The following is an 18375-nucleotide window of genomic DNA, read 5'->3' as shown; positions in this document are numbered from 1 at the left end:
CTGTCCTGGGAGTGTTTGATGGGGACAGTGTAGAGGGAGCTTTACTCTGTATCTCACCCCGTGCTGTACCTGTCCTGGGAGTGTTTGATGGGGACAGTGTAGAGGGAGCTGTACACTGTATCTCACCCCGTGCTGTACCTGTCCTGGGAGTGTTTGATGGGGACAGTGTAGAGGGAGCTTTACTCTGTATCTAACCCCGTGCTGTACCTGTCCTGGGAGTGTTTGATGGGGACAGTGTAGAGGGAGCTTTACTCTGTATCTAACCCCGTGCTGTACCTGTCCTGGGAGTGTTTGATGGGGACAGTGCAGAGGGAGCTTTACTCTTGATCTAACCTCGTGCTGTACCTGTCCTGGGAGTGTTTGATGGGGACAGTGTAGAGGGAGCTTTACTCTGTATCTAACCCCATGCTGCACCTGTCCTAGGAGTGTTTGATGGGGACAGTGTGGAGGGAACTTTACTCTGTATCTAAACCCCGCGCTGTACCAGTCCTGGGAGTGTTTGATGGGGATTGTGTAGAGGGAGCTTTACTCTGTATCTAACCCCGTGCTGTACCTGTCCTGGGAGTGTTTGATGGGGACAGTGTGGAGGGAGCTTTACTCTGTATCTAACCCCGTGCTGCACCTGTCCTGGGAGTGTTTGATGGGGACAGTGTCGAGGGAGCTTCTCTCTGTATCTAACCCCGTGCTGTAACTGTCCTGGGAGTGTTTGACGGGGACAGTGTAGAGGGAGCTTTACTCTGTATCTAACCCCGTGCTGTACCTGTCCTGGGAGTGTTTGATGGGGACAGTGTGGAGGGAACTTTACTCTGTATCTAACCCCGTGCTGCACCTGTCCTGGGAGTGTTTGATGGGGACAGTGTCGAGGGAGCTTCTCTCTGTATCTAACCCCGTGCTGTAACTGTCCTGGGATTGTTTGACGGGGACAGTGTAGAGGGAACTTTACTCTGTATCTAACCCCGTGCTGTACCTGTCCTGGGAGTGTTTGATGGGGTCAGTGTAGAGGCAGCTTTACTCTGTATCTAACCCCGTGCTGTACCTGTCCTGGGAGTGTTTGATGGGGACAGTGTAGAGGGAGCTTTAATCTGTATCTAACCCCGTGCTGTACCTGTCCTGGGAGTGTTTGATGGGGACAGTGCAGAGGGAGCTTTACTCTTGATCGAACCCCGTGCTGTACCTGTCCTAGGAGTGTTTGATGGTGACAGCGCAGAGGGAGCTTTACTCTGTATCTAACCCCGCGCTGTACCTGTCCTGAGAGTGTTTGATGGGGATTGTGTAGAGGGAGCTTTACTCTGTATCTAACCCCGTGCTGTACCTGTCCTGGGAGTGTTTGATGGTGACAGTGTAGATGGATCTTTACTCTGTATCTAACCCCGTGCTGTACCTGTCCTGGGAGTGTTTGATGGGGACTGCGTAGAGGAAGCTTCACTCTGTGTCTAACCCAGTGCTATACCTGTCCTGGGAGTGTTTGATGGGGACAGTGTGGAGGGAGCTTTACTCTGTATCTAACGCCGTGCTGTACCTGTCCTGGGAGTGTTTGATGGGGGACAGTGGAGAGGGAGCTTTACTCTGTATCTAACTCGGTGCTGTACCTGTCCTGGGAGTGTTTGATGGTGAGAGTGTAGAGGAAGCTTTACTCTGTATCTAACCCCGTGCTGTATTTGTCCTGGGAGTGTTTGATGGGGACAGCGGAGAGGGAGCTTTACTTTGTATCTAACCCCGTGCTGTACCTGTCCTGGGAGTGTTTGATGGGGACAGTGTAGAGGGAGCTTTACTCTGTATCTAACCCCGCGCTGTACCTGTCATGGGAGTGTTTGATGGGGACAGTGTAGAGAAGCCTTACTCTGTATCTAACCCCGTGCTGCACCTGTCCTGGGAGTGTTTGATGGTGAGAGTGTAGAGGAAGCTTTACTCTGTATCTAACCCCGTGCTGTACCTGTCGTGGGAGTGTTTGATGGGGACAGTGTAGAGGGAGCTTTACTCTGTATCTCACCCCGTGCTGTACCTGTCCTGGGAGTGTTTGATGGGGACAGTGTAGAGGGAGCTTTACTCTGTATCTAACCCCGTGCTGTACCTGTCCTGGGAGTGTTTGATGGGGACAGTGTAGAGGGAGCTTTACTCTGTATCTAACCCCGTGCTGTACCTGTCCTGGGTGTGTTTGATGGGGACAGTGTAGAGGGAGCTTTACTCTGTATCTAACCCCGTGCTGTACCTGTCCTGGGAGTGTTTGATGGGGACAGTGTAGAGGGAGCTTTACTCTGTATCTCACCCCGTGCTGTACCTGTCCTGGGAGTGTTTGATGGGGACAGTGTAGAGGGAGCTGTACACTGTATCTCACCCCGTGCTGTACCTGTCCTGGGAGTGTTTGATGGGGACAGTGTAGAGGGAGCTTTACTCTGTATCTAACCCCGTGCTGTACCTGTCCTGGGAGTGTTTGATGGGGACAGTGTAGAGGGAGCTTTACTCTGTATCTAACCCCGTGCTGTACCTGTCCTGGGAGTGTTTGATGGGGACAGTGCAGAGGGAGCTTTACTCTTGATCTAACCTCGTGCTGTACCTGTCCTGGGAGTGTTTGATGGGGACAGTGTAGAGGGAGCTTTACTCTGTATCTAACCCCATGCTGCACCTGTCCTAGGAGTGTTTGATGGGGACAGTGTGGAGGGAACTTTACTCTGTATCTAAACCCCGCGCTGTACCAGTCCTGGGAGTGTTTGATGGGGATTGTGTAGAGGGAGCTTTACTCTGTATCTAACCCCGTGCTGTACCTGTCCTGGGAGTGTTTGATGGGGACAGTGTGGAGGGAGCTTTACTCTGTATCTAACCCCGTGCTGCACCTGTCCTGGGAGTGTTTGATGGGGACAGTGTCGAGGGAGCTTCTCTCTGTATCTAACCCCGTGCTGTAACTGTCCTGGGAGTGTTTGACGGGGACAGTGTAGAGGGAGCTTTACTCTGTATCTAACCCCGTGCTGTACCTGTCCTGGGAGTGTTTGATGGGGACAGTGTGGAGGGAACTTTACTCTGTATCTAACCCCGTGCTGCACCTGTCCTGCGAGTGTTTGATGGGGACAGTGTCGCGGGAGCTTCTCTCTGTATCTAACCCCGTGCTGTAACTGTCCTGGGAGTGTTTGACGGGGACAGTGTAGAGGGAACTTTACTCTGTATCTAACCCCGTGCTGTACCTGTCCTGGGAGTGTTTGATGGGGTCAGTGTAGAGGCAGCTTTACTCTGTATCTAACCCCGTGCTGTACCTGTCCTGGGAGTGTTTGATGGGGACAGTGTAGAGGGAGCTTTACTCTTGATCGAACCCCGTGCTGTACCTGTCCTAGGAGTGTTTGATGGTGACAGCGCAGAGGGAGCTTTACTCTGTATCTAACCCCGCGCTGTACCTGTCCTGAGAGTGTTTGATGGGGATTGTGTAGAGGGAGCTTTCCTCTGTATCTAACCCCGTGCTGTACCTGTCCTGGGAGTGTTTGATGGTGACAGTGTAGATGGATCTTTACTCTGTATCTAACCCCGTGCTGTACCTGTCCTGGGAGTGTTTGATGGGGACTGCGTAGAGGAAGCTTCTCTCTGTGTCTAACCCAGTGCTATACCTGTCCTGGGAGTGTTTGATGGGGACAGTGTGGAGGGAGCTTTACTCTGTATCTAACCCCGTGCTGTACCTGTCCTGGGAGTGTTTGATGGGGGACAGTGGAGAGGGAGCTTTACTCTGTATCTAACTCGGTGCTGTACCTGTCCTGGGAGTGTTTGATGGGGACAGTGTAGAGGGAGCTTTACTCTGTATCTGACCCCGTGCTGTGCCTGTCATGGGAGCGTTTGATTGGGACAGTGTAGAGGGAGCTTTACTCTGTTTCTAACCCCGTGCTGTATTTATCCTGCGAGTGTTTGATGGGGACAGCGGAGAGGGAGCTTTACTTTGTATCTAACGCTGTGCTGTACCTGTCCCTGAAGTGTTTGATGGGGACAGTGTAGAGGAAACTTTACTCTGTATCTAACCCCATGCTGTATTTGTCCTGGGAGAGTTTGATGGGGACAGTGTAGAGGGAGCTTTACTCTGTATCTAACCCCGTGCTGTACCTGTCCTGGGAGTATTAATGGAGAGAGTGTAGAGGTAGCTTTATTTCATATCTAACCCCATGCTGTACCTGTCCCTGGAGTGTTTGATGGGGACAGTGTAGAGGGAGCTTTACTCTGTATCTAACCCCGTGCTGTATTTGTCCTGGGAGTGTTTGATGGGGACAGCGGAGAGGGAGCTTTACTTTGTATCTAACGCTGTGCTGTACCTGTCCTGGGAGTGTTTGATGGGGACAGTGTAGAGGGAGCTTTACTCTGTATCTAACCCCGTGCTGTACCTGTCCTGGGAGTGTTTGATGGGGACAGTGTAGAGAAGCCTTACTCTGTATCTAACCCCATGCTGTACCTGTCCTGTGAGTGTTTGATGGGGACAGTGTAGAGGGAGCTTTACTCTGTATCTAACCCCGTGCTGCACCTGTCCTGGGAGTATTTGATGGGGACAGTGTAGAGGGAGCTTTACTCTGTATCTAACCCCTTGCTGTACCTGTCCTGGGAGTGTTTGATGGGGACAGTGTAGAGGGAGCTTTACTCTGTATCTCACCCCTTGCTGTGCCTGTCCTGGGAGTGTTTGATGGGGACAGTGTAGAGGGAGCTTTACTCTTGATCTAACCGGGTGCTGTACCTGTCCTGGGAGTGTTTGATGGGGACAGTGTAGAGAGAGCTTTACTCTCTTTCTAACCCCGTGCTGTACCTGTCCTGGGAGTGTTTGATGGGGACAGTGTAGAGGGAGCTTTACTCTGTATCTAACCCCGTGCTGTACCTGTCCTGGGAGTGTTTGATAGGGACAGTGTAGAGGGAGCTTTACTCTGTATCTCACCCCGTGCTGTACCAGTCCTGGGAGTGTTTGATGGGGACAGTGTAGAGGGAGCATTACTCTGTATCTAACCCCGTGCTGTACCTGTCCTGGGAGTGTTTGATGGGGATTGTGTCGAGGGAGCATCTCTCTGTATCTAACCCCGTGCTGTAACTGTCCTGGGAGTGTTTGACGGGGACAGTGTAGAGGGAGCTTTACTCTGTATCGAACCCCGTGCTGTACCTGTCCTGGGAGTGTTTGATGGGGATCGTGGAGAGGGAACTTTACTCTGTATCTAACCCCGTGCTGTACCTGTCTTGGGAGTGTTTGATGGGGTCAGTGTAGAGGCAGCTTTACTCTGTATCAAACCCCGTGCAATATTTGTCCTGGGAGTGTTTGATGGGGACAGTGTAGAGGGTGCTTTACTCTGTATCTAACCCCGTGCTGTACCTGTCCTGGGAGTGTTTGATGGGGACAGCGTAGAGGGAGTTTCTCTCTGTATCTAACCCAGTGCTATACCTGTTCTGGGAGTGTTTGATGGGGACAGTGTGGAGGGAGCTTTACTCTGTATCTAACCCCGTGCTGTACCTGTCCTGGGAGTGTTTGATGGGGACAGTGTGGAGGCAACTTTACTCTGTATCTAACCCCGTGCTGCACCTGTCCTGGGAGTGTTTGATGGGGACAGTGTAGAGGGAGCTTTACTCTGTATCTAACCCCGTGCTGTACCAGTCCTGGGAGTGTTTGAAGGGGACAGTGTGGCGGGAACTTTACTCTGTATCTAACCCCGCGCTGTACCGGTCATGGGAGTGTTTGATGGGGACAGTGTAGAGAAGCCTTACTCTGTATCTAACCCCGTGCTGCACCTGTCCTGGGAGTGTTTGATGGTGAGAGTGTAGAGGAAGCTTTACTCTGTATCTAACCCCGTGCTGTACCTGTCCTGGGAGTGTTTGATGGGGACAGTGTAGAGGGAGCTTTACTCTGTATCTAACCCCGTGCTGTACCTGTCCTGGGAGTATTTGATGGGGACAGTGTAGAGGGAGCTTTACTCTGTATCTCACCACTTGCTGTACCTGTCCTGGGAGTGTTTGATGGGGACAGTGTAGAGGGAGCTTTACTCTTGATCTAACCGGGTGCTGTACCTGTCCTGGGAGTGTTTGATGGGGACAGTGTAGAGAGAGCTTTACTCTGTATCTAACCCCGTGCTGTACCTGTCCTGGGAGTGTTTGATGGGGACAGTGTAGAGGGAGCTTTACTCTGTATCTAACCCCGTGCTGTACCTGTCCTGGGAGTGTTTGATGGGGACAGTGTAGAGGGAGCTTTACTCTGTATCTAACCCCGTGCTGTACCAGTCCTGGGAGTGTTTGATGGGGACAGTGTAGAGGGAGCTTTACTCTGTATCTAACCCCGTGCTGTACCTGTCCTGGGAGTGTTTGATGGGGACAGTGTGGAGGGAGCTTTACTCTGTATCTAACCCCGTGCTGTACCTGTCCTGGGAGTGTTTGATGGGGGACAGTGTAGAGGGAGCTTTACTCTGTATCTAACTCGGTGCTGTACCTGTCCTGGGAGTGTTTGATGGGGACAGTGTAGAGGGAGCTTTACTCTGTATCTGACCCCGTGCTGTGCCTGTCATGGGAGCGTTTGATTGGGACAGTGTAGAGGGAGCTTTACTCTGTTTCTAACCCCGTGCTGTATTTGTCCTGGGAGTGTTTGATGGGGACAGCGGAGAGGGAGCTTTACTTTGTATCTAACGCTGTGCTGTACCTGTCCCTGAAGTGTTTGATGGGGACAGTGTCGAGGGAACTTTACTCTGTATCTAACCCCATGCTGTATTTGTCCTGGGAGAGTTTGATGGGGACAGTGTAGAGGGAGCTTTACTCTGTATCTAACCCCGTGCTGTACCTGTCCTGGGAGTATTGATGGAGAGAGTGTAGAGGGAGCTTTATTTCATCAGTCCAAAGATGTGCAGGTTAGGTGGATTGGCCATGCTAAGTTGCCCATAGTGTCCAAAAAATTGCCCTTAGGGTTGGTTGAGTGGGGTTACTGGGTTATGGGGATAGGGTGGAGGTGTGGGCTTGGATAGGGTGCTCTTTCCAAGAGCCGGTGCAGACTCGATGGGCCGAATGGCCTCCTTCTGCACTGTAAATTCTATATCTCTATGACTCTATATCTAACCCCATGCTGTACCTGTCCCTGGAGTGTTTGATGGGGACAGTGCAGAGGGAGCTTTACTCTGTATCTAACCCCGTGCTGTATTTGTCCTGGGAGTGTTTGATGGGGACAGCGGAGAGGGAGCTTTACTTTGTATCTAACGCTGTGCTGTACCTGTCCTGGGAGTGTTTGATGGGGACTGTGCAGAGACAGCTTTACTCTGTATCTAACCCCATGCTGTACCTGTCCTGTGAGTGTTTGATGGGGACAGTGTAGAGGGAGCTTTACTCTGTATCTAACCCCGTGCTGTACCAGTCCTGGGAGTGTTTGAAGGGGACAGTGTGGCGGGAACTTTACTCTGTATCTAACCCCGCGCTGTACCTGTCATGGGAGTGTTTGATGGGGACAGTGTAGAGGGAACTTTACTCTGTATCTAACCCCGCGCTGTACATGTCCTGGGAGTGTTTGATGGGGACAGTGTAGAGAAGCCTTACTCTGTATCTAACCCCGTGCTGCACCTGTCCTGGGAGTGTTTGATGGTGAGACTGTAGAGGAAGCTTTACTCTGTATCTAACCCCGTGCTGTACCTGTCCTGGCAGTGTTTGATGGGGACAGTGTAGAGGGAGCTTTACTCTGTATCTAACCCCGTGCTGTACCTGTCCTGGCAGTGTTTGATGGGGACAGTGTAGAGGGAGCTTTACTCTGTATCTAACCCCGTGCTGTACCTGTCCTGGCAGTGTTTGATGGGGACAGTGTAGAGGGAGCTTTACTCTGTATCTCACCCCTTGCTGTACCTGTCCTGGGAGTGTTTGATGGGGACAGTGTAGAGGGAGCTTTACTCTGTATCTCACCCCTTGCTGTACCTGTCCTGGGAGTGTTTGATGGGGACAGTGTAGAGGGAGCTTTACTCTTGATCTAACCGGGTGCTGTACCTGTCCTGGGAGTGTTTGATGGGGACAGTGTAGAGAGAGCTTTACTCTGTATCTAACCCCGTGCTGTACCTGTCCTGGGAGTGTTTGATGGGGACAGTGTAGAGGGAGCTTTACTCTGTATCTAACCCCGTGCTGTACCTGTCCTGGGAGTGTTTGATGGGGACAGTGTAGAGGGAGCTTTACTCTGTATCTAACCCCGTGCTGTACCTGTCCTGGGAGTGTTTGATGGGGACAGTGTAGAGGGAGCTTTACTCTGTATCTAACCCCGTGCTGTACCTGTCCTGGGAGTGTTTGATGGGGACAGTGTAGAGGGAGCTTTACTCTGTATCTAACCCCGTGCTGTACCTGTCCTGGGAGTGTTTGATGGGGACAGTGTAGAGGGAGCTTTACTCTGTATCTAACCCCGTGCTGTACCTGTCCTGGGAGTGTTTGATGGGGACAGTGTAGAGTGAGCTTTACTCTGTATCTAACCCCCTGCTGTACCTGTCCTGGGAGTGTTTGATGAGGACAGTGTAGAGGGAGCTTTACTCTGTATCTAACCCCATGCTGTACATCTCCTGGGAGTGTTTGATGGGGACAGTGTAGAGGAAGCTTTACTCTGTATCTAACCCCTTGCTGTACCTTTCCTGGGAGTGTTTGATGAGGACAGTGTGGAGGGAGCTTTTATCTGTATCTAACCCTGTGCTGTACCTGTCCTGTGAGTGTTTGATAGGGACAGTGTAGAGGGAGCTTTACTCTGTATCTCACCCCGTGCTGTACCAGTCCTGGGAGTGTTTGATGGGGACAGTGTAGAGGGAGCTTTACTCTGTATCTAATCCCGTGCTGTACCTGTCCTGGGAGTGTTTGATGGGGATTGTGTCGAGGGAGCTTCTCTCTGTATCTAACCCCGTGCTGTAACTGTCCTGGGAGTGTTTGACGGGGACAGTGTAGAGGGAGCTTTACTCTGTATCGAACCCCGTGCTCTACCTGTCCTTGGAGTGTTTGATGCGGATCGTGGAGAGGGAACTTTACTCTGTATCTAACCCCGTGCTGTACCTGTCCTGGGAGTGTTTGATGGGGTCAGTGTAGAGGCAGCTTTACTCTGTATCAAACCCCGTTCAATATTTGTCCTGGGAGTGTTTGATGGGGACAGTGTAGAGGGTGCTTTACTCTGTATCTAACCCCGTGCTGTCCTGTCCTGGGAGTGTTTGATGGGGACAGCGTAGAGGGAGCTTCTCTCTGTATCTAACCCAGTGCTATACCTGTTCTGGGAGTGTTTGATGGGGACAGTGTGGAGGGAGCTTTACTCTGTATCTAACCCCGTGCTGTACCTGTCCTGGGAGTGTTTAATGGGGGACAGTGTAGAGGGAGCTTTACTCTGTATCTAACTCGGTGCTGTACCTGTCCTGGGAGTGTTTGATGGGGACAGTGTAGAGGGAGCTTTACTCTGTATCTGACCCCGTGCTGTGCCTGTCATGGGAGCGTTTGATGGGGACAGTGTAGAGGGAGCTTTACTCTGTTTCTAACCCCGTGCTGTATTTGTCCTGGGAGTGTTTGATGGGGACAGCGGAGAGGGAGCTTTACTTTGTATCTAACGCTGTGCTGTACCCGTCCTGGGAGTGTTTGATGGGGACAGTGTGGAGGGAACTTTACTCTGTATCTAACCCCGCGCTGTACCTGTCCTGGGAGTGTTTGATGGGGATTGTGTAGAGGGAGCTTTACTCTGTATCTAACCCCGTGCTGTACCTGTCCTGGGAGTGTTTGATGGGGACAGTGTGGAGGGAGCTTTACTCTGTATCTAACCCCGTGCTGCACCTGTCCTGGGAGTGTTTGATGGGGACAGTGTCGAGGGAGCTTCTCTCTGTATCTAACCCCGTGCTGTAACTGTCCTGGGAGTGTTTGACGGGGACATCGTAGAGGGAGCTTCTCTCTGTATCTAACCCCGTGCTGTACCTGTCCTGGGAGTGTTTGATGGGGACATCGTAGAGGGAGCTTCTCTCTGTATCTAACCCAGTGCTATACCTGTCCTGGGAGTGTTTGATGGGGACAGTGTAGAGGGAACTTTACTCTGTATCTAACCCCATGCTGTATTTGTCCTGGGAGAGTTTGATGGGGACAGTGTAGAGGGAGCTTTACTCTGTATCTAACCCCGTGCTGTACCTGTCCTGGGAGTATTGATGGAGAGAGTGTAGAGGGAGCTTTATTTCATATCTAACCCCATGCTGTACCTGTCCCTGGAGTGTTTGATGGGGACAGTGTAGAGGGAGCTTTACTCTGTATCTAACCCCGTGCTGTATTTGTCCTGGGAGTGTTTGATGGGGACAGTGTAGAGGGAGCTTTACTCTGTATCTAACGCTGTGCTGTACCTGTCCTGGGAGTGTTTGATGGGGACAGTATAGAGGGAGCTTTACTCTGTATCTAACCCCGTGCTGTACCAGTCCTGGGAGTGTTTGAAGGGGACAGTGTGGCGGGAACTTTACTCTGTATCTAACCCCGCGCTGTACCTGTCATGGGAGTGTTTGATGGGGACAGTGTAGAGAAGCCTTACTCTCTATCTAACCCCGTGCTGCACCTGTCCTGGGAGTGTTTGATGGTGAGAGTGTAGAGGAAGCTTTACTCTGTATCTAACCCCGTGCTGTACCTGTCCTGGCAGTGTTTGATGGGGACAGTGTAGAGGGAGCTTTACTCTGTATCTCACCCCGTGCTGCACATGTCCTGGGAGTATTTGATGGGGACAGTGTAGAGGGAGCTTTACTCTGTATCTCACCCCTTGCTGTACCTGTCCTGGGAGTGTTTGATGGGGACAGTGTAGAGGGAGCTTTACTCTTGATCTAACCGGGTGCTGTATCTGTCCTGGGAGTGTTTGATGGGGACAGTGTAGAGAGAGCTTTACTCTGTATCTAACCCCGTGCTGTACCTGTCCTGGGAGTGTTTGATGGGGACAGTGTAGAGGGAGCTTTACTCTGTATCTAACCCCCTGCTGTACATGTCCTGGGAGTGTTTGATGGGGACAGTGTAGAGGAAGCTTTACTCTGTATCTAACCCCTTGCTGTACCTTTCCTGGGAGTGTTTGATGAGGACAGTGTGGAGGGAGCTTTTATCTGTATCTAACCCTGTGCTCTACCTGTCCTGTGAGTGTTTGATAGGGACAGTGTAGAGGGAGCTTTACTCTGTATCTCACCCCGTGCTGTACCAGTCCTGGGAGTGTTTGATGGGGACAGTGTAGAGGGAGCTTTACTCTGTATCTAACCCCGTGCTGTACCTGTCCTGGGAGTGTTTGATGGGGACAGTGTAGAGGGAGCTTTACTCTGTATCTAACCCCGTGCTGTACCTGTCCTGGGAGTGTTTGATGGGGACAGTGTGCAGGGAGCTTTACTCTGTATCTAACCCCGTGCTGGACCTGTCCTGGGAGTGTTTGATGGGGACAGTGTAGAGGGAGCTTTACTCTGTATCTAACCCCGTGCTGTACCTGTCCTGGGAGGGTTTGATGTCTCTGTTCTGGTAAAGTTCTAATGTTGAGAAACCCCTATTTTCTCTCTCAGTAAAGTGCCGCAGTTTATTCGGCTGATTGCTCCTGAAGGATCCCTGGTAGTCCATGAGAAGGCCTGGAATGCATATCCATACTGTCGGACAGGTAAAACACCAACTGTGTCTCCATTGATAATGCATGAGCTCTCTCTGACAGTGCGGCGCTCCCTCAGTTCTGACCCTCTGACAGTGCGGCACTCCCTCAGTACTGACCCTCTGACAGTGCGGCACTCCCTCAGTACTGACCCTCTGACAGTGCAGCACTCCCTCAGTTCTGACCCTCTGACAGTGCAGCACTCCCTCAGTACTGACTCTCTGACAGTGCGGCACTCCCTCAGTTCTGACCCTCTGACAGTGCAGCACTCCCTCAGTTCTGACCCTCTGACAGTGCGGCACTCCCTCAGTACTGACCCTCTGACAGTGCAGCACTCCCTCAGTACTGACTCTCTGACAGTGCGGCACTCCCTCAGTTCTGACCCTCTGACAGTGCGGCACTCCCTCAGTACTGACCCTCTGACAGAGCGGCACTCCCTCAGTACTGACCCTCTGACAGTGCAGCACTCCCTCAGTACTGACCCTCTGACAGTGCAGCACTCCCTCAGTACTGACCCTCTGACAGTGCGGCACTCCCTCAGTACTGACCCTCTGACAGTGCGGCACTCCCTCAGTACTGACCCTCTGACAGTGCAGCACTCCCTCAGTACTGACCCTCTGACAGTGCGGCGCTCCCTCAGTACTGACCCTCTGACAGTGCAGCACTCCCTCAGTACTGACTCTCTGACAGTGCGGCACTCCCTCAGTTCTGACGCTCTGACAGTGCGGTACTCCCTCAGTACTGACCCTCTGACAGTGCAGCACTCCCTCAGTACTGGCCCTCTGACAGTGCAGCACTCCCTCAGTACTGACTCTCTGACAGTGCGGCACTCCCTCAGTTCTGACCCTCTGACAGTGCGGTACTCCCTCAGTACTGACCCTCTGACAGTGCAGCACTCCCTCAGTACTGGCCCTCTGACAGTGCAGCACTCCCTCAGTACTGACCCTCTGACAGTGCAGCACTCCCTCAGTACTGACCCTCTGACAGTGCAGCACTCCCTCAGTCCTGACCTTCTGACCGTGCGGCACTCCCTCAGTACTGACCCTCTGACAGTGCGGCACTCCCTCAGTACTGACCCTCTGACAGTGCGGCACTCCCTCAGTACTGACCCACTGACAGGGCGGCACTCCCTCAGTACTGACCCACTGACAGTGCAGCACTCCCTCAGTACTGACCCTCTGACAGTGCAGCACTCCCTCAGTACTGACCCACTGACAGTGCAGCACTCCCTCAGTACTGACCCTCTGACAGTGCAGCACTCCCTCAGTACTGAAACTCTAACAGTGCGGCACTCCCTCAGTACTGACCCTCTGACAGGGCGGCACTCCCTCAGTTCTGACCCTCTGACAGTGCGGCATTCCCTCAGTCCTGACCCTCTGACAGTGCGGCTCTCCCTCAGTACTGACCCTCTGACAGTGCGGCACTCCCTCAGTACTGACCCTCTGACAGTGCAGCACTCCCTCAGTCCTGACCCTCTGACAGTGCAGCACTCCCTCTGTACTGACCCTCTGACAGTGCGGCACTCCCTCAGTACTGACCCTCTGACATTGCGGCACTCCCTCAGTACTGACCCTCTGACAGTGCGGCACTCCCTCAGTACTGACCCTCTGACAGTGCGGCACTCCCTCAGTACTGACCCTCTGACAGTGCAGCACTCCCTCAGTCCTGACCCTCTGACAGTGCAGCACTCCCTCTGTACTGACCCTCTGACAGTGCGGCACTCCCTCAGTACTGACCCTCTGACATTGCGGCACTCCCTCAGTACTGACCCTCTGACAGTGCGGCACTCCCTCAGTACTGACCCTCTGACAGTGCGGCACTCCCTCAGGACTGACCCTCTGACAGTGCAGCACTCCCTTAGTACTGACCCTCTGACAGTGCAGCGCTCCCTCAGTGCTGACCCTCTGACAGTGCGGCACTCCCTCAGTACTGACCCTCTGACAGTGTCGCAGTCCCTCAGTACTGACCCTCTGAGAGTGCGCCACTCCCTCAGTACTGACCCTCCGACAGTGCGGCACTCCCTCAGTACTGACCCTCTGACAGTGCAGCACTCCCTCAGTACTGACCCTCTGACAGTGCAGCACTCCCTCAGTACTGACCCTCTGACAGTGCGGCACTCCCTCAGTACTGACCCTCTGACAGTGCGGCACTCCCTTAGTACTGACCCTCTGACAGTGCGGCACTCCCTCAGTACTGACCCTCTGACAGTGCGGCACTCCCTCAGTATTGACACTCTGACAGTGCGGCACTCCCTCAGTACTGACCCTCTGACAGTGCGGCACTCCCTCAGTACTGACCCTCTGACAGTGCGGCACTCCCTTAGTACTGACACTCTGACAGTGCGGCACTCCCTCAGTACTGACCCTCTGACAGTGCGGCACTCCCTTAGTACTGACACTCTGACAGTGCGGCACTCCCTTAGTACTGACACTCTGACAGTGCGGCACTCCCTCAGTACTGACACTCTGACAGTGCGGCACTCCCTCAGTACTGACACTCTGACAGTGCGGCACTCCCTCAGTACTGACCCTCTGACAGTGCGCCACTCCCTCAGTACTGACCCTCTGACAGTGCGCCACTCCCTCAGTACTGACCCTCCGACAGTGCGGCACTCCCTCAGTACTGACCCTCTGACAGTGCAGCACTCCCTCAGTACTGACCCTCTGACAGTGCAGCACTCCCTCAGTACTGACCCTCTGACAGTGCGGCACTCCCTCAGTACTGACCCTCTGACAGTGCGGCACTCCCTTAGTACTGACACTCTGACAGTGCGGCACTCCCTCAGTACTGACCCTCTGACAGTGCGGCACTCCCTCAGTACTGACACTCTGACAGTGCGGCACTCCCTCAGTACTGACCCTCTGACAGTGCGGCACTCCCTCAGTACTGACCCTCTGACAGTGCGGCACTCCCTTAGTACTGACACTCTGACAGTGCGGCACTCCCTCAGTACTGACCCTCTGACAGTGCGGCACTCCCTTAGTACTGACACTCTGACAGTGCGGCACTCCCTTAGTACTGACACTCTGACAGTGCGGCACTCCCTCAGTACTGACACTCTGACAGTGCGGCACTCCCTTAGTACTGACACTCTGACAGTGCGGCACTCCCTCAGTACTGACCATCTGACAGTGCGGCACTCCCTCAGTACTGACCCTCTGACAGTGCGGCACTCCCTCAGTACTGACCCTCTGACAGTGCGGCACTCCCTCAGTACTGACCCTCTGACAGTGCGGCACTCCCTCAGTACTGACCCTCTGACAGTGCGGCACTCCCTTAGTACTGACACTCTGACAGTGCGGCACTCCCTCAGTACTGACCCTCTGACAGTGCGGCACTCCCTTAGTACTGACACTCTGACAGTGCGGCACTCCCTTAGTACTGACACTCTGACAGTGCGGCACTCCCTCAGTACTGACACTCTGACAGTGCGGCACTCCCTTAGTACTGACACTCTGACAGTGCGGCACTCCCTCAGTACTGACCCTCTGACAGTGCGGCACTCCCTCAGTACTGACCCTCTGACAGTGCGGCACTCCCTCAGTACTGACGCTCTGACAGTGCTGCACTCCCTCAGTACTGACCCTCTGACGGTGCAGCACCCCCTCAGTACTGACCCTCCGACAGTGCGGCACTCCCTCAGTACAGACCCTCTGACAGTGCAGCACTCCCTTAGTACTGACCCTCTGACAGTGCGGCACTCCCTCAGTACTGACCCTCTGACAGTGCGGCACACCCTCAGTACTGACCCTCCGACAGTGCAGCACTCCCTCAGTACTGACCCTCTGACAGTGCAGCACTCCCTCAGTACTGACCCTCTGACAATGCGGCACTCCCTCAGTACTGACCCTCTGACAGTGCGGCACTCCCTCAGTACTGACCCTCTGACAGTGCGGCACTCCCTCAGTACTGACCCTCTGACAGTGCGGCACACCCTCAGTACTGACCCTCTGACAGTGCAGCACTCCCTCAGTACTGACCCTCTGACAATGCGGCACTCCCTCAGTACTGACCCTCTGACAGTGCGGCACTCCCTCAGTACTGACCCTCTGACAGTGCGGCACTCCCTCAGTACTGACCCTCTGACAGTGCGGCACACCCTCAGTACTGACCCTCTGACAGTGCAGCACTCCCTCAGTACTGACCCTCTGACAGTGCGGCACTCCCTCAGTACTGACCCTCTGACAATGCGGCACTCCCTCAGTACTGACCCTCTGACAGTGCGGCACTCCCTCAGTACTGACCCTCTGACAGTGCGGCACTCCCTCAGTACTGACCCTCTGACAGTGCGGCACACCCTCAGTACTGACCCTCTGACAGTGCAGCACTCCCTCAGTACTGACCCTCTGACAGTGCGGCACTCCCTCAGTACTGACCCTCTGACAGTGCAGCACTCCCTCAGTACTGACCCTCTGACAATGCGGCACTCCCTCAGTACTGACCCTCTGACAGTGCAGCACTCCCTCAGTACTGACCCTCTGACAGTGCGGCACTCCCTCAGTACTGACCCTCTGACAGTGCGGCACTCCCTTAGTACTGACACTCTGACAGTGCGGCACTCCCTCAGTACTGACCCTCTGACAGTGCGGCACTCCCTTAGTACTGACACTCTGACAGTGCGGCACTCCCTTAGTACTGACACTCTGACAGTGCGGCACTCCCTCAGTACTGACACTCTGACAGTGCGGCACTCCCTTAGTACTGACACTCTGACAGTGCGGCACTCCCTCAGTACTGACCCTCTGACAGTGCGGCACTCCCTCAGTACTGACCCTCTGACAGTGCGGCACTCCCTCAGTACTGACGCTCTGACAGTGCTGCACTCCCTCAGTACTGACCCTCTGACGGTGCAGCACCCCCTCAGTACTGACCCTCCGACAGTGCGGCACTCCCTCAGTACAGACCCTCTGACAGTGCGGCACTCCCTTAGTACTGACCCTCTGACAGTGCGGCACTCCCTCAGTACTGACCCTCTGACAGTGCGGCACACCCTCAGTACTGACCCTCCGACAGTGCAGCACTCCCTCAGTACTGACCCTCTGACAGTGCAGCACTCCCTCAGTACTGACCCTCTGACAATGCGGCACTCCCTCAGTACTGACCCTCTGACAGTGCGGCACTCCCTCAGTACTGACCCTCTGACAGTGCGGCACTCCCTCAGTACTGACCCTCTGACAGTGCGGCACACCCTCAGTACTGACCCTCTGACAGTGCAGCACTCCCTTAGTACTGACCCTCTGACAATGCGGCACTCCCTCAGTACTGACCCTCTGACAGTGCGGCACTCCCTCAGTACTGACCCTCTGACAGTGCGGCACTCCCTCAGTACTGACCCTCTGACAGTGCGGCACTCCCTCAGTACTGACCCTCTGACAGTGCAGCACTCCCTCAGTACTGACCCTCTGACAGTGCGGCACTCCCTCAGTACTGACCCTCTGACAGTGCGGCACTCCCTTAGTACTGACACTCTGACAGTGCGGCACTCCCTCAGTACTGACCCTCTGACAGTGCGGCACTCCCTTAGTACTGACACTCTGACAGTGCGGCACTCCCTTAGTACTGACACTCTGACAGTGCGGCACTCCCTCAGTACTGACACTCTGACAGTGCGGCACTCCCTTAGTACTGACACTCTGACAGTGCGGCACTCCCTCAGTACTGACCCTCTGACAGTGCGGCACTCCCTCAGTACTGACCCTCTGACAGTGCGGCACTCCCTCAGTACTGACGCTCTGACAGTGCTGCACTCCCTCAGTACTGACCCTCTGACGGTGCAGCACCCCCTCAGTACTGACCCTCCGACAGTGCGGCACTCCCTCAGTACAGACCCTCTGACAGTGCGGCACTCCCTTAGTACTGACCCTCTGACAGTGCGGCACTCCCTCAGTACTGACCCTCTGACAGTGCGGCACACCCTCAGTACTGACCCTCCGACAGTGCAGCACTCCCTCAGTACTGACCCTCTGACAGTGCAGCACTCCCTCAGTACTGACCCTCTGACAATGCGGCACTCCCTCAGTACTGACCCTCTGACAGTGCGGCACTCCCTCAGTACTGACCCTCTGACAGTGCGGCACTCCCTCAGTACTGACCCTCTGACAGTGCGGCACACCCTCAGTACTGACCCTCTGACAGTGCAGCACTCCCTTAGTACTGACCCTCTGACAATGCGGCACTCCCTCAGTACTGACCCTCTGACAGTGCGGCACTCCCTCAGTACTGACCCTCTGACAGTGCGGCACTCCCTCAGTACTGACCCTCTGACAGTGCGGCACACCCTCAGTACTGACCCTCTGACAGTGCAGCACTCCCTCAGTACTGACCCTCTGACAGTGCGGCACTCCCTCAGTACTGACCCTCTGACAGTGCGGCACTCCCTCAGTACTGACCCTCTGACAGTGCGGCACACCCTCAGTACTGACCCTCTGACAGTGCAGCACTCCCTCAGTACTGACCCTCTGACAGTGCGGCACTCCCTCAGTACTGACCCTCTGACAGTGCAGCACTCCCTCAGTACTGACCCTCTGACGGTGCGGCTCTCCCTCAGTACTGACCCTCTGACAATGCGGCACTCCCTCAGTACTGACCCTCTGACAGTGCAGCACTCCCTCAGTACTGACCCTCTGACAGTGCGGCACTCCCTCAGTACTGACCCTCCGACAGTGCGGTGCACATTACTGGAGGTGTTTCGCAGGGAGGTCCGATGGGGCCATGAAACGCTCCGACTGACACGAGACTCAATCAGAAATTGTCAGCTATTCGCCTGCGTTCCTGCTTCAGGTGACTGGGGGTGAATGTTGCCGGGGTGTTTTGTGAGGGGGGTGAACGTT

At 54.3% G+C, this 18375-nt stretch overlaps 1 long non-coding RNA gene across 1 annotated transcript in view; it reads left to right on the top strand.

The window, feature by feature from the left end:
• The window catches only part of LOC140396011 (uncharacterized), a 30331-nt gene extending 18747 nt beyond the window's left edge, over positions 1 to 11584 (top strand). The window contains exon 4 of the long non-coding RNA XR_011936427.1: positions 11466 to 11584. This is a non-coding gene — a long non-coding RNA (uncharacterized lncRNA). The remainder of the gene's footprint in view (positions 1 to 11465) is intronic.
• Positions 11585 to 18375: the final 6791 nt, after the last annotated feature.

Source organism: Scyliorhinus torazame, chromosome 19 (assembly GCF_047496885.1).
Source record: "Scyliorhinus torazame isolate Kashiwa2021f chromosome 19, sScyTor2.1, whole genome shotgun sequence".
NCBI classification, from domain to species: Eukaryota; Metazoa; Chordata; class Chondrichthyes; order Carcharhiniformes; family Scyliorhinidae; genus Scyliorhinus; species Scyliorhinus torazame.
Note: the sequence above shows the minus strand (reverse complement) of the source record. Positions and strands in the feature narration are given on the sequence as shown.